At 38.0% G+C, this 16,477-nt stretch overlaps 2 long non-coding RNA genes across 2 annotated transcripts; one reads left to right on the forward strand and one right to left on the reverse strand.

Annotated features, from left to right (window-relative positions):
* Positions 1 to 10,048: 10,048 nt before the first annotated feature.
* LOC140886542 (uncharacterized) lies at positions 10,049 to 10,770 on the forward strand. The gene is made up of 3 exons (XR_012151588.1): positions 10,049 to 10,248; positions 10,322 to 10,385; positions 10,584 to 10,770. It is a non-coding gene; the product is annotated as an uncharacterized lncRNA (long non-coding RNA).
* A 1,914-nt stretch (positions 10,771 to 12,684) lies between these two features.
* Positions 12,685 to 15,140, reverse strand: LOC140893252 (uncharacterized). The gene is made up of 3 exons (XR_012153070.1): positions 14,990 to 15,140; positions 14,843 to 14,881; positions 12,685 to 12,855 (listed from the first exon to the last, which is right to left on the reverse strand). It is a non-coding gene; the product is annotated as an uncharacterized lncRNA (long non-coding RNA).
* Positions 15,141 to 16,477: the final 1,337 nt, after the last annotated feature.

The following is a 16,477-nucleotide window of genomic DNA, read 5'->3' on the forward strand; positions in this document are numbered from 1 at the left end:
ATTAATTTACTAAGACATAAAATATGACAAATTTTAATTTTATGAATTACACTCCCACTATTTTAACGATTTCACTACCCTCTAGTGAAAATGGGAAACTCCTTTCCTTAGTGGGAACATGGAGTCCAATTGACAAATCATAGTCCCGAATAATATCAGCCAACCATAATTTTCAAAAGGTAGAGCCCAATTACTTCCAAAGTAATCCCCATGTTTTTACCTCATGTCCAATAAGGGCCCAATAATATGACGCCGTTTATTGTGACATGTCAAGATAACCCATCAATATTAAGTTGTGATGGACGGTCGCCATGTGGATCCCCAATAATATGAGCCAATCCCATGGGAGTTCCACCCAACTTACAACATGTGTCGATCCAATGTACAGCTTTCCGACGAACGGGCCCCCCCAATAATATGAGCCGAACCGTGCCCGCAGATAGCATCTCATACATTGATCGTTGATGGAAGGTAGGAACATTTAAACAATATTTAAATTCCTTTTTGTTAATCTTGATATCAATTTTAAATCATATTTAAAATGAGGGATTTTTAATTTTTGAAAATCTGTCTCATCATGCAATTTATGTATGCTTGCGGGATTCATACAATTTAGTCTAAACATGCATACATCAATAATATCATATATTATTTAAGGATGATCGATCCCATTATCTAATCGACCCAACCCGTGGTTGCCAATCACGAGTCTAAGTCCAATCCTAGGTGATATGCAAGTATGCAATGCAATCTTATTACATTGAGCTACCATTTACATTTCTTCGGTCTTTATCGTCTGCTGGGCCCACCATTGTCTTCAAATCTTTATCTCCCACTAAGTCTAACAAATTTACAATAAATTTCGATGACAAGTAGGGGATACATATTTAAGGGGTGGGAACGGGCCATAAACCAGACCCACTTTTTATTACAATTGACAATTCAAATTGGGCCATAAACCAAGCTCATTAATAAAACCCAATAACAATAAAACCAAATGTAAACAACCTAACATACACCTACAATATTGGTCATGGCAATCGATCATCCTCTTATCCAATAATTAATTCAATAATTAAAACATTGGATAACATGCAATGACATCATAATTTAAAAGATAAAATCATATTTTATCCAATACTTTCATAAGATCATATCTTATCATCAATTGTACCAAAATAATTAATTTTATAAAATCTAATTTAACAGATAAAATTTACAAATTTTCCAAAAATTCAAATTTATCCAAAAATCAATTTTAAAAAATTTCGGACTCAAACAATTTGATCCGATATCTCGTGGACCAATCAAAAACAATTTTAGATCGGACCAAAAACTAAAATTTCAAAAATTTAAAATTCTAATTATAATTAATTTTAATTTTTCCCGGGCTACCCGGGACAATCCCGGGCAGCCCGTCGCTGCCCTGGGCAGCGATCAAATCACTGCCCTGGGCAGCACCGTGCGCTGCCCTGGGCAGCGACGATCGCTGCCCTTGGGCAGCGATCCAATCGCTGCCCGATGTGCCCATTAAATTTTAATTTAAAATTTTGTTTTTGTTTCAAAAATCCGAGGCCAAAAATTTTGTACAATCGATTAATTTAATCGTTTGATCTGAGAGCAACCTAGCTCTGATACCACTGTTGGAAAACGTGTTCAGATCAATTAAGAATTGATACCCGGTGCAGCGGAAGTTTAAAAATTTTTATTTTTCTATATGGAAAATTCCATATCATGGGTATCAAAACTTTACGATTAAATTATGCAAGTAAAATAATAATAATCACAATTAATAATATTTTACCTCTTCAAGAAACGGCTTTATTATGGACACCAACAGAATTTAATCTGCTCTTCTTGTATATCCCGGGAACCGATGGCTTCACGATCAATCTCCGGAATAAGGTCCACGAACAGAAAACAGAAACCCTCTGATTGATTGCACTAGAAATCAATCAGATGTTTATCGATGAGAATAAACAGATTTGATCTGTTAATTCAGAATGTAATTTTTCGCAAAAATCACAAACCGAATTTTCTCAAAAAGGAGCAGAGGATTTTCGAAAATCCCCTTGAATTATTTTATGTGAATTTCAAAAATTGCTAGAATTAATTGTGTCAATTTTCGAACACTACACATGTATTTATAGATAATTTCTAGACTAAATTAAGTTATAATTTTATTAGGACTCTAACTCCTTAGGGCCCACAATCCATAACTTAAGCCCAACAAGCCAAGCCCGTTGTTATAGAAATTAATATAAAATTCATCATGACTCTGATTGATAAACCGATTTCACCAATGTGCACAGAAACCATTTCTGCACCTTTTAAAGTCAAGATAATTTTTCTGAATCCGAATTCAGTGATTTCCAAAAATGTTCATCCCTATGTCATTTTAGGAAATTCCACTCCCTTTTAGTTAAGAAGTCCAACTTCTCTTTCATTAAATTTAACTCTTTAAATTTAACTATCTCAACGGGGTTTAGTAATCCATTACTTGTGTGACCCTCAATGGTTCAGGGATACAGCTAGCCGTGGGCTCATAACTCCTTGTGACTCGGAATAACAATTTCCGACTTGACCAACGAATCATGGTAAGAGTGTCTAGCAACATCGCCCCATGATTCCCTAGGTATCACTGATAGTGCCTGCAAGAACCAGTAGATTTTGGTTAGCGTACAGTACGGTCCCTTCATCCAAATATCCCGATCGAATCAACAACCATTGGTGCATCGAGAGTCGTTTGAGATTCGATAACTATGCATTACATATTGGAGATCAAATAGTGACATCGCATGTGTTACTAGGAAAACCGAGTAACCTAAAACACATCATGTACTCTGGCCAGAGATTCGTCACACTAATATCTCCTCAGATCGCATAGGATATCCACACTCGCAAGTACATGGTGAATCCTTGACAACAAAGCATCGACTCCTATATGTGTCGTAACTGTATCCAATCCCGACACCTAATGACCCCAATAGAGTCGGTAAATGAGTCAAAGTACAGTACTAGCATATAGAGTCTCAATGATGTTTCAAGTAGTAAGGACTAATGGTGTACAACCAAAACCGCGGACTTTATCCATGATTGTTTATACATAGAGTCACAAAAGCCCTTAGCCATAAGTTGGCTAACCGGGCACCCACTCTTTCAGCTCCACCCTAAGTCCTCTGCTATCTTACCCTGTCGATTTCCATGTAAAAACTCTTGCTTAGCTTTCCACACAGCCCAAGTGTGGATTGCAAAGCTCTCAAACTCAGCCTTGTTTAGTTTCTCTTTCATCCAACCACAAAAATCCAAAGTGCACTCCCAATGCCCCTCACGAATTAAATGCAAAAATGGAGTAGATTTCCAAAGATGTTTAATAGAACGATAGTAAAAGAGAGCATGACATGTAGTATCATAAAAATAATTGCATAGCGAACAAGATACTAAAATTTTTAAAGTAATTGTCATGGACTATGACTTCATAAATACCACTTACGATACACAGGTGTGAAAAGCAGTATATTCGAAGCAATTGCAAATACTAATAATAATAATATTATTATTATTAATTAAAACAAATCAAGAACGAATTATATACACATATGGCTCCGCTTGGATTGAAGTATTTCAAATCCATGGATTTCAAACGTATTTTTGTAGTTTAGAGAAGTAGCACCACAAACATCAAATCCATTTTTTTGTATGTTTATATGGTAATTAATTGTATTTATAATGGATTTTAAGTTCATACAATAAAATGGTGATTTAGAATCTTTTTAATCCATCTAAATAATGTGTAAATAATTAAGTTATGAATTTGAGATTTCTCTATGTTTTATTGTTAACACTAAAATTATAATCGAAATCCATGGATTTCAAATCCTTCAATCCAAGTGCAACCATAGGGTGCGTTTATTTGGGACAAAATAATAAATAGATTTATAATTTGGTTGATAATGAATGGATAATTTAAGTATTAAATTTGAAATTGTGATGTTTGGTGTGAATGATTAATTGAATTAGATAATCTGTACGTTGTTTGTGTCATTTGATAATTCCATGGATACATACATGTATTAATTTTGATATTCCTTTCATTGACTGTAAACTAACTAGCTAGACTTGTTTTGGGAGTTGGATTTCTTTGTGACATTCGATCATTCATAGATGTTTTTTCAGACTCAATGGATTTTTTAATGGGTTTGAGGTGAATTACAAGCATACAAATGTTTTGGGGAAAAAAATTAATTTCATGCTTCAACAAGAGGTAATGATGCGATTATCATAAAATGGGTATCCGGGGGTGGGTACGACCCCGGGGATAAAATAGCAGCAAGCTTTCTCGCCTCGTCATGAAGGCTATCTACACACCAAAAACAAGGAAACTCGTCAGTGGGGCGCCGGAGGGGTTCTCCGGCGTCGCCACTCCGATGCTTAAGTTAGATTAAGATGTATGGAGTGGGCTTATGAGATTTAGAGAAATTGAGTGTGAATGTGAAGATGTAGATGAACGTAAAAGAACATGAAGAACATGCCATCGCCAGGCTAAGGAACCTGGTATTTATAGGGAACTCTTGGGGAAGAGTAATGATTGAATGGAATGAGTCTCCTGACAACATTAAAGGTGATAAGATGTTTTCCGCAATTTTTGGACAGTGCCCATGCCTACTCATTATTATTCTCTGTCACTTCCAGATGGTGCCCATGCTGTGGGACCTTGTTATGATTTGGCCCAGTCCTCTAGCCTGGATGACTGGGTGCTCGAGGCCAGGGTGCTGGACTCCAGGGTGTTGGGAGGCCAGGGTGCTGGGAGGCCAGGGTGCTGGATGCCTCGGTGCTGGGAGGCCAGGGTGCTGGACGCCAGGGTGCTCCGGGTGGCAAGGGTGCTGGATGCCTGGGTGCTGGGAGGCCAGGGTGCTGGACGCCAAGGTGCTCCGGGTGGCAAGGGTGCTTCGGGTGACAGGGTGCTCGGGACCAGGGTGCTCCGGAGGGTTCTCTGCCTAGGAAGGGAGGACACCTCTTGTCAAGGCAAGGAAATACTCCTCCTGGCAAGGGAAGGGAGGACACCTCTTGGCAAAGGAAGACTCCTCCTGGCAAGGGAAGGGAGGACACATTTTCCCTGTTTCGCTGATCTTCTCTTGCCACCAACCTAGAAACCATCTCGCGTCCGAGCTCCCAACAATCACTCGGGTTTGGTGATAACCCGGGATATTTCACCGGGGTATCACCACTCATCCTAAAGATAGTCGGGCTAGGACCCGCTCCGTTGTCCCAAAAAAACTAGTCTCCAAACTCGAGTGATATGCTAAACTCCAATCTTGAGCTTTCAAATAGATGCCCGGGCCTCAAACCTCCAGGACTTACAAGAGAGGTGCCAGAACGTAGATTGTCCTGAGCTTTGAGTAGGTGCCATGGGGCTGCCATGGACTTTAAATGAGTGGGTGCCATGGGCTTTAAGGTTCTAGGGTGGTAGATCGTCTGGGCTTAAGTGCTCGTGAATTACCACGGGCTTTGAGTACCACGGTGGTAGATCATCTGGGTTTTATTATGCCAGGGTGATGGATCACCTGGGCTTATATTGCTCGTGAATTACCACGGGCTTGAGTACCAGGGTGGTAGATCATCTGGGTTTTATGGTGCCAGGGTGGTGGATCACCTGAGCTTATATTGCTCGTGAATTATCACGGGCTTTCCTGGACTGCTATGTCGGAGATAGTGCCATGGGCTTTTAATAAATGCAGAGTGGAAGATCTCCTGGACTTCGAGATAAAGATATCAGAGCCTTGCTGCTAGATCGCTTGCCCAAAAAATAAATCCTAGCGGGACTTACTGCTGGATCTCATGCCCGAGATATGACCGCAAGAAAGCAAGAGACAGAAAAAATACAAGATAACAATATCTTATGTTTTCCACGAATAATGTAAGATACCAAATTATAAAGGTAACATCTCCTCATTAATGCTCCTGCCGTCGAGCTCATAGCTCAAATAAAAATTAAACATAATTGCCCGTCTTAATACTCGTGAGCATATATGAGCAACAATTTTAACAAATATATTTAGTCAACATGTTTGAATGTTGGACTCAATCATGAAGCTTTTTGGAGAAATACACGTGTCCCAGAGACGGCAAGAGTCAAATCTTCAAAATGGGGAGCTAGTATAAACAAGTGGCCAAGAACTTGGACCCAAGATTTAAATAAGACAGACTTATCTTCTCCTTTTATATATCACAATATAATATCCATTTTCTTTTGAATTATAATGCCGACAACACTTTTTACCTCATCCCATGGAGTTTTAAAGTCCGAATATTCGATCTCCAAATTAGCTTTGGAATACACAATTTCTTCGGCTCTCAAGGAAACCCCGAGAGCTTCTCTTGCCATTACCTGTTCTTCCCAGGTCCTGAGCTGTGCACCCCCTCACTGTAGTACCCCGGGATTTAGTGCTCAAATTAATATAAACATAAATAATGGATTTGAAGGCTGAAGGCTCCTCTAAAAACCCCACGGCATTCTGGCCATAATAAAGTCTTCAATTTGCGAAACTTAATTAGTATATTTGAAAATAAAATAATGATCTTTCCAAGGGTTTAGTCTATGCTGGCCAAAGGGCTGTGCCCTCATACATTCAAAGGGCGACACGTGTCGCTTAATTTAAATAAAATTAAAAAAACAATAATCCCCAAATTTGAACCTCTTTTGCTGACCATGGTTACCATGATTAGATTTCAAAATATTTGATTACTCGCGCTCTCTCTCATCATCTCTCCAATCCACCCGCCAAAAATTCTAAAATGTTGTTTCTCAAAGATCAACCTACTGTCATCCTCTCTCGTCATCTCTCGCCATAGACGGAACTAAATTTCCAGAATTCTGTTCTGTTCTTGGCGCTCTCACCGTCATTCGTTCTTGGCATCTGTCGGCCCAAACAACGGGGTTGAGTGTGGAGGTTATCGTCATCTCTTGGACCCAAGAGTTCCAGAATTCTGTTATTGGCGCTCATCTCACGGTCATCGTCTGTCGGCATCTCTCGGACCAAAAAAAGAAAGTGAGTGTGGAGGTTTAGTTTTCTTCCATGATTCCAGTGTGATTTTTGTTTTGGGAATATATTTTTCATTGATCATGGTGTGTGTCCATTCCGATTTTGGCTTCTCTCATTTTTTTTTTCTTGGATTTTTGATTGGATTTTCGGCGATTGCTGTGTATTTGTTATTTTGGGATTTTGTTACTAGGAAAAGACTTCTCTTGCTTTGTTTCTTGTAATTGATTGGGTCTCTAGTGATTGTTTTGATAAGATTTCTGTGTCGGAATGTGATTGTTCGATCTTTGTTTTCTGGGTTTAAAGTAGTTTATCGAACTACTTTTGGATTTGGTCGAAGTGTTTTTATGTTTTACTGGATAACAAACATATTTTTATGGTGAATATGCAAATTGATTTAGAATGGGCGTTTTGGGAGGATAATTTGTGAGGGTGTAGAGATGAATTTGGCCTTGAGAAATTTGTGGGAGAATTGGTTTCTCTGGATTTGTTTCTTCTACTGTTTCTGTTATTTTACTGATTTTAGGACTTAATTAATTATGACTAAATTCTTAGAACCTTGTGTATTGACAAATAATTTGTCTTTATTATAGAGTTGATGGAAGACGATATGGAAGAGGTTGAAGTTTCAAATTCAGGATATGTAATTTCTGAAAATGTTGAGGTACCATCTACCAACTCTATTGTAGATCAATTGGAGAGTAAACTACTTGTTGGTGCAGTAGTCAAGATTGTTGAAGATGCGTATTTACTCTATTGCAATTATGCGCATGCTAAAGGGTTTAGCGTTAAGAAAGGTGATCAACGTTACTTTTCTGGTACTACTGAATTACAAGCTAAAGATTTTGAGTGTTCATGTGAAGGTAGTAAAGATGAAAAACACTTTAATGAAAAAGTCCCTGTTTACTTGAAGCCAACTGGTAGAACTAAATATAAAGCTAAACTTATAATAACTAGACAAAAAGGGGGGAGTGGATGGTTGGTAGGTTTGTAGCTGAGCATAATCATGATATGGTTGCAGCTGATCAAAGACATTTGTTGAGATCATCGCGTAATATTTCTCATGCTCAAATATCCACTTTAGAAGCAATGGTGAATGCTGAAATATTTGTGGCTAATGTTGTATCTTATATGAAAAATAAAGCCCAAGGACCACAGAATTTGAATTTTATTCGAAAAGATATATACAATCACCTTGGTCGTATGAAAAAAACATACAAAAGTTGAGAATGAGGATGCTTCTGCACTACTTCATCACTTCATAAATAAAGCGAATAATGAGTCGCATTTTTATTAGAATGTGCAGTTAGATGATGACAATAGGGTCATGAACTTTTTCCTTAGGGACTCAAGATGTCAAGTTGATTTTGGTTATTTCGGCGATGTTTTGTCTGTTGACACCACTTATCGAACCAATCGTTACAATCTGATATGTGCTCCTTTCGTTGGAATTAATCATCATAAGCAAAAATGTGATGTTTGGCTTGGCATTCATGTCTGATGAAACTGAGAGTTCATTCGAATGATTGTTCAAAACTTTTCTTGATTCTATGAATGGAAAACAACCTGAAATTATTTTTACGGACCAATGCCAAGCCATGATGAATGCAATTGAGATAGTATTTTCACATTCACACCATCGGCTATGTCAATGGCACATCAATCAAAATGCTCCCTCACACTTAGGGAGTTTGAATGGTGATTCGAGATTTAAAAAATTGTAGAATAAATGCATGAGTCATTGCGAATCTGAAGAAGAATTTGAAGCCACATGGAGGATTATGATTGATGAATATAATATCAGTGGTCACAAATAGTTAAATAATATGTATGCATTGAGATATAAATGGGCTACGGAATTTAGCAGGCATAGGTTTAGTGCTGGTCTTTTGGCAACTTCTAGAAGTGAGGGGACAAATGCAACGTTGAAGAGATTGGGTAATAGCGCAATTTCATTGTATGATTTTGTGCTGAATTATGAAAAAATCCAGAAAAGTTGGCGTGATAAAGAAAAGGCTGAGGATATGCGTTGTCATCATACGAAAGCTTCGACGATGCTAAAAAATAATCCACTGTTGAATGTTGATGCTGATGTTTATACACTTACCGTGTACAAGATATTTGAATTAGAATTTATTAATTCTTTGAATATGCGGTTGATTCAGATGACTTCAGATTTGAGTGAAATCTCCCTTGACTTTAAAGTAAAATCTCATGATGAGAATTCAAGGATTAGACATGTGTTATTCAAAGAGCAAACTTTGGAAGTAAAATGCAGTTGCCAAAAATTTGAGTCCATGGAAATACTGTGCAAACACATTTTGATGATCTTCAATTTTATGAATGTGAATTTTCTGCCCAAACAATACTTGAAAAAACGGTGGATGAAAAATGTCAGAAACAAAGTTGATGATTATTTTATGGATAAAAGTCTAAGTGGAAGTGGAAGTGGAAGTGGAAGTGGTCGTGAATCTGAGATGGTTTTTGTGAACCAAATAATGAGATCAACATATGCTCTTAGCATGAGATGTAAAGTTCATGAAAATTCCAGAAATAAGTTGACAGAAATTCTTGATGGTGCTAGGGAACAAATAGATGAATTGTTTGAAAATCTAACATTGGAAGATCCAAAAGTTTGTGATGAAGGTGTACTTGAAGAAAATCCCATGTTAGCTGACATGCTCGTGCGTGATCCTCCGCAAGTGAAGTAAAGAAAAATCACAAATAAAAACATACAACGTCATTGGTACGATAAAAGTAAGAAAAGGAAAGGAAAGGGAAAAGCTTATCGATCAGGTAAGTTTTTAAATTGATTTTTTTTTGACGACTTTTTTTCTGCAATTTTTAATTTTTTCTTATGGTATATAGATGCAAAAGGAACAAAAAACAAAAAGAAAAGTTCACAACCTTCTCAATGCCCGAAAAGCCAAGAAACAAATGATCTCCAACAACATCAAAGTCCTACTGTCCGACCATCACAAATCGATATTAATCATCCAATGGAACTTGCATCAATTGGATCTCAATTTCATGTCAACCAATCATTTCATTGGGTTATTACTATTTTTCTCTTAATATATGCCGAGCATTCCCTCATCATCTTACATTTAATTGTGTACTTGAATTGCAGGAAAATAATACAAACTTATATTCGCATGGTCAGATGAATTTATTCTCATATCAGTTTGAGAATCCTCATTCATTCCGAGTAAGAAAAGTTGTTAAAGAAGTTGTTATAATTGTTTAGAAATTTTTATCTCACTTTTAATCGATATTTTTAGGGATTTGATGATAATAACCGTAATAGCTCGATATGAGAGTTGCGCGTTGTCTCGGCTTCTCGAGGTAAATTTTTTTGCTTTACTCTTTTGCGTGTGTTGCTGTTCTCATATTTGTTTTTCTGATTTCTGGTGTTTTGCGTTAGAATGATCTTGCATTTGTTGTGATATGCAATCTCCTTTTGTCAGTTGCTAATATTTGTTGTTTCTTCTCATTTAAATTGATCTCTCAATTGCTGTGTTGGTCTTTTGCGAATTGTTGTAGTTGCGAGATTTTTTTGGAACAAGTTGGCTTTGTAAACTCTTGTTTTTTTTGGAGATAATGGAGATGTTGGCAGCTGGCAGGATAGCTGATCAAAGAGCAACAAAAGATAAAGAACAGCAGTCGTCTTCGTCGCCAAGAACATCCTCGTGTAGCTAGAGCGTTTTTGTATGCTTAATGAAATATTTTGAAATAGACACGAGGGGTGATTTACATGATTGGTATTTCAAGTTTTTTTAATGTTTTTGAACTCAAAAATCTTTCAATTTGGTAGCAGTTGAATGTTTGGATAAATTTTGAAATGTTGATATTGTTTTGATGTTGGAATTCAAGGAAAAAGTGCATAAAATCAGAGATGCGCAGCAAGAATCCGGAGTGGGATTTCGGAGAGCAACTGCGCATCCAAGACGCACAGCTGCGCCAAATTCCAGTGCACTCATAAGAGTGCACTGTATTGTTGCGCGTCTGCACGCCCAAGACTGCAACTGCGCACAATTCCAGTGCACTCGTAAGAGTGCACTGAAATCTTGCGCGTCTGCGGGCCTCAGGGTGCGCAGACGCACAAGAGGTGCAAACCTGTTTAATTTTCTTTATTTTTTATTCTTTTTTACTTAAAGATTATTTAAGGGTTTAAAGGATTTTTATGATTTAATTAGTTCTTTTAAGTATAGTTAAAATTTTTATACACAACAAGTTTTTAAATTTCCAAGCACCAACTTTTAAGATTCAAGTTCAGAATGCAAAGAAAGGTTTGTCAAATGAAAATTTTATTTTAAAATTTTCGACGATTGTAAAATGAAAATAAAAGCTTTTTCTTTTGCCAAAATCATCATTCAGTAAAAGAATTAAAAAGAAACTAAGCGTCTTATTTATTCAATAAATAAACATTACATAAATCATAATTTTCATTTCAAAAAATCATTTCAAAACCGTCATGAACGAGTTTAGTGGATTTTGCACCGTAAAGATACTCTACTCAATCAATATTTTAAATTTGACAATCGTGCACTTTCGAACTAAAAAAATGCGCAACAATATGTAAGAAGGTTCTTCATCGGCCCAAGTAATTACAACACATTTACTAATTAATTGAGACCAAGTTTTTGAAAAATTCTTGAACATCATTCATAACATAAGTAGCCGAATTCATTACAAAACCAACACCAACATCTATCAACCTTCATTACAAAAGAAAACAATAAAAAACTTCGCCAAGATTTTCAGAATTAGTTTCTCAAAACCATTGCCAAAACAAGTACAACAAAAATCAAAAGCAATCTTTTATTCAGCTTCTTGGCAGATTCATTCCTAGCAGTTAATATTTTGACCATTTCATCTTTCTTGCGGCCTTCATCTTCTAGATTTCTCAAACATTTCAGTAATGATCTGTTATCGTCCTTCAAGTCAGTAATTTCTTTCTTTAGTCCAGGTATTATTTGTTTGGATCTACTGCATATCTCTGGATCCCACCACTGAAATGCACCACAATATGCAGGTGTCTGCGCGAAAAAAAAAAAATAAAGTTGATATTACATATCCTTAACATTTTAATTCTATTACAAAAAAAATAATGGACACTTACACTTACACCATAATTAGGACATGCACGAAACCTCCTTCCTGGATTATTCAGCGTCCATGATGTCTTTAAAGGGAGTTCAACACCACAAGTACAAAACATAGGTCTTGGCTTAAAACCAATGTCTTCAAAGTTTGGTGCACTTGAATAAGTTAAATCATACCGACTCATGGCGAATCTGAATTACTTTAATTAATTACATAAAAGTTTTACCAAACAAACAAGCACCAAGATGAAAAATTTATACTCTATTGGGAAGAGTGAACTACCAGCTGGAAAAAATAATAACATTGCGTTAAAAAAACATAAACAAACAAGCATCGATTTTCAATGAGCTTAGCAAGAAAAGAAGATGAATACGTTGAATGAAGTCGTCTCATATAATAGACAGAGATGATTTGTAGTGACCCTGTATGGAATCACCTACTAACTGGCAACTAATAGCATGCATTAAACTTAATACAGCAAAATACTTAACAGAGTAAAAACGTGCGGAAACATAATCCAAAATTTTCATATCAGCTTAGTAAAACAATTTCAGGCTTAAATCTGTAGTGATACAACCATATCGAAGAACTTAAGGTAAACAGTCTAAAACATGAATACAGCTAAAACAAATCCTGCTGTATAAAATCTCCTGAAAAGCTCTGGCTCCCTAGTCCTGCCTCGAACTACCGGCTCCGTCCATCCTGCGACCTGCCCCATGGAATAGGGTGTCCAAGATAACAACTAGGACGTGAGTGCTAATACCCAGTACATAGACATGAGTAAACATATGTATATAATGCATGCAACATGATGACTGATAAAGGGTCATCCAAAAAGTCATGCTCAGTATCGGTGCCACATGAGTGCTGCCACCGCACGGATCAACCTCTGGGTGCAACCACACTCGTCTAGTACACCAGAGTAGTCAGACATAAAATGCCCCCGCCGTCGCGGTACTCTCAGTGACAGACTATCAAATATAGAGCTGAGCGGCTCTATAGTCAGGTATAACAAGGTATAGGCTCAACGTGTATATGCACATGACATATGAATAAAGAAAGCGGTAAATCATATCTCATGTCATATAATAATGCCAAATAAAATGCAACATATAAACATGTATACTCGCTGGCAATCTTAGTCAATGTGTACGTACCTCTAGGCTAGTTCAAGTATAGTAGGATCCTAGGTTCCAAGCCTATATTCAAAAGTTCACCGTATCACTACACAAGTTCTATAAGCCTTAACTAAGCTAATAAGTACTCCCAAAACTTAAATAGATTCCCGGACCATACCTTCGTCTGTAGATAGCCCTTTGGAGTCGCTAGTCCCGGATGACTATAACCACACCTTGGTTATTCCAGAACCTCTATTATAACCGATAGGGCCCTCAAGTGTATATCTCATACTATATAACTGAAGAAAGAAACTCGGGAATTCGTAATTCAAATGAAATCAGACAAGCCCTATTTATAGGCAAAATTCTCGGCCAGGATCAGAACTTCCGATTTCAGGATCGGAGCTTCCGATCCGCTCACTGCGTGCATGCTTGACACGCCAGGATCGGAACTTCCGATCCGACGATCGGAGCTTCCGATCTGCCCTCCGTTCGACACTTGTCAAAACTCGCGGCTGAGTCATCGAGCATTGTTGGCAGCTGGAGATCGGAACTTCCGTTCCTGGATCGGAGCTTCCGATCTCTGTGCTTCCGATCGGCTTCCGAAGTGGCTGGGATCGGAGCTTCCGATCCGGCCCAAAGTCAAAAGCCCAAATTTTCTTTTGAAGTTCAATTACACTCCGAAATTGGTTAATTACTAACCCTTAATCATGTTTAACATATTATTATCTTAAAATGGAATCTGGGTTACTACATGATTATCCCTTTTTTTTTCTTAATTTCCATTACAATCCAAACTAAGTACTTCTCTTATACCAAAAATATTTATATGAGATTAGGAGACCCAAATAATTACTTCATATTACTTTTGTTTCTGTGAACTTCAAACATTTCCATAGATTATTACACATAACATCAAGATGACATAAAATTTCATATATTAACATCTCAGAAATATTTAAAAGGAATCAATGAGCTAGAGACCGATTGATCTCTTTTGCACCTCAATCAAGCTTAAATTCTCATAGCACACTATAATTTAGATTCAAGCAGTAGTGAACGTAGACAACATCATATTAAGATGAGGTTTGTTCCAACATAAATTTTCAACACACAGTAGATAAACTAGTAATCTTCCAGTTCCCATGGGTTAAATGTCTAAAACAGTGCCAAGTTCCAGATTACATCGTTTGCAATGGATTTGGTTAACAAATATTAGTTTTCTTTTTGGAAAGATGTCATGAGGAGCAAGATATTGATTAGCAAGAAAGACTACTAATTTAGACTCATGACTCATCCCATGACATTAGAGAGCATTCGAACAAACAATTACGATATGAGTTAAACAGTAAACTAGAGGATAAAACAAGACTTAAAACATTTATTAACCAGAACTTTATACTAAAATGATTAAAAAATCAGTTCGACACCCCTAAAAAAATCTGAATCTCTGCAATCTGCACGTTAAGAATATGGTTCAGAAAAAAAAAACTGCAACTCTTAGAACTTCAAAAGTAATATTATGCACGATGCATTTTTTCCAGAGGAAAAAAATGAAAGAAAGGGTTCGAAAAATACCGGCTATGGATGGAGAGACTTTCGATCTGTCTCTTCGATCTGCACGTGAGTGGAATCAAGGAAAAAAAACCCAAACCCCGTCAAGTTTTTACGACCGAAAATTGAGAAGAAATGGGCATGAAAGGCAAATTTGGAAATAATGTTTACCTACTCGACTGCGGCGTAGTGATTAGAGCATCTTCGAGTTCGGAAGAGACAATGTCATTGCTTGGAATGGATTCGAGTGGAGCTCAAAAACGGAGATTGACCATGGAGGGTGAAAAATGGGGATCGATGTAATCAATTTAGGGTTTTAAGAGTGAGAAATACTTGAGCGGCAACAATATAATATCCCGTGAAAAACAAATAAGAATAAAACTAACCATGGTCAGCAAACGAGGTTCAAATTTGGGCATATTGTTTTTTTAATTTTATTTAAATTAAGCGATATGTGTCACCCTTTGAATGGATGAGGGCACAGCCCTTTGGCCAGCATAGACTAAACCCTTTCCAAGGGACAAAACCTGACATGTCGGGCATAGCTTGAATTTGAGAAATAATTCCAACAAGGCAATGAATATGCTTGGCCCACACGCTGGAATAAGAAAATGGAAACGAACAAGACAAGAAGTCTTTAATAATCTTTGACCCTGTAATATAATATTGTTCCTCTTCTTTGCTGGTAACGGTGCCCTCTCGCCTCGGCAAATCCAGAGCTTTGGAGTTGAGATTGGCGGGCTGAAACACATGTGCAGCCAGCACTCCCTGTGACCGAGGGCCTCTCCTGCCAAACCTGGTTCACACCGCTTCTCCATTGATCCTGGGCGAACATGCTTTCTCTCCTTTAAACACTGTGAACTTCCCGGCATGAGAGCGCGACAAACGACAGCAGCCTAAAATTGGTGAGATTGGCACCCGCAAAACTTCGAGTTCTCCCTGGCTTACACCGGTGATAGCGGCGAGGATGCGGGTGAGCGTGCTCATGGTGTACCCAGCTCAGGCGGAATCGGCGCAGAGAATGGCAAACCCGGGGTGTCTCGGTAACATCGGGCTTTAAAACTTGCGATTTGAGCGTACTGGGTTCCCTCCTGTCCAACCAAAGCTCACGCTCGCACCATTGTGCCAACGCGAGCTGCCGAAGAGTGGGGAAAGAGATAGCAAGAGATGCAAAATGACTTTCCAGCCTCCAACCCATGTAAGAAAAACTCCAAATTTCACACCATAATCAACGTGCAAGCCATTAACCCATGTACAACAGCCGCGCAGATCATGAGCATGGCCTTGTTCCGATTTGGACTAGACCCAGGAAGCTATTTCACCCACATCATTTGGGGTGTCAAAATATGCCGGGACCTTAATCACCCTCACCCGGGTTGTCAAAATACACCGGGACCTTAATCCCCCTCACCCGGGTTGTCAAAATATTCACACCCCGAGTACTCATACCCGGCCTGATAACATCGGACTCCAAAATTCACAACGTGATCGTATTGAGTTCCTACAAAGAAAGTGGTAAGAGTTGATTAAATTCCCGTGGGGAGAGTTGGCGCATAAGAACGGCCGAGAACTCAGGTCTGGATCGAATCTTGGTGGCTGGTGCCGAAACTTCTCGGTAGAGTGAAGTCAGGAGGCTGAAATACGGTAAGTGGTGGTCTG

This window comes from Henckelia pumila, chromosome 3 (genome assembly GCF_033568475.1).
Source record: "Henckelia pumila isolate YLH828 chromosome 3, ASM3356847v2, whole genome shotgun sequence".
Lineage (NCBI taxonomy): Eukaryota > Viridiplantae > Streptophyta > Magnoliopsida > Lamiales > Gesneriaceae > Henckelia > Henckelia pumila.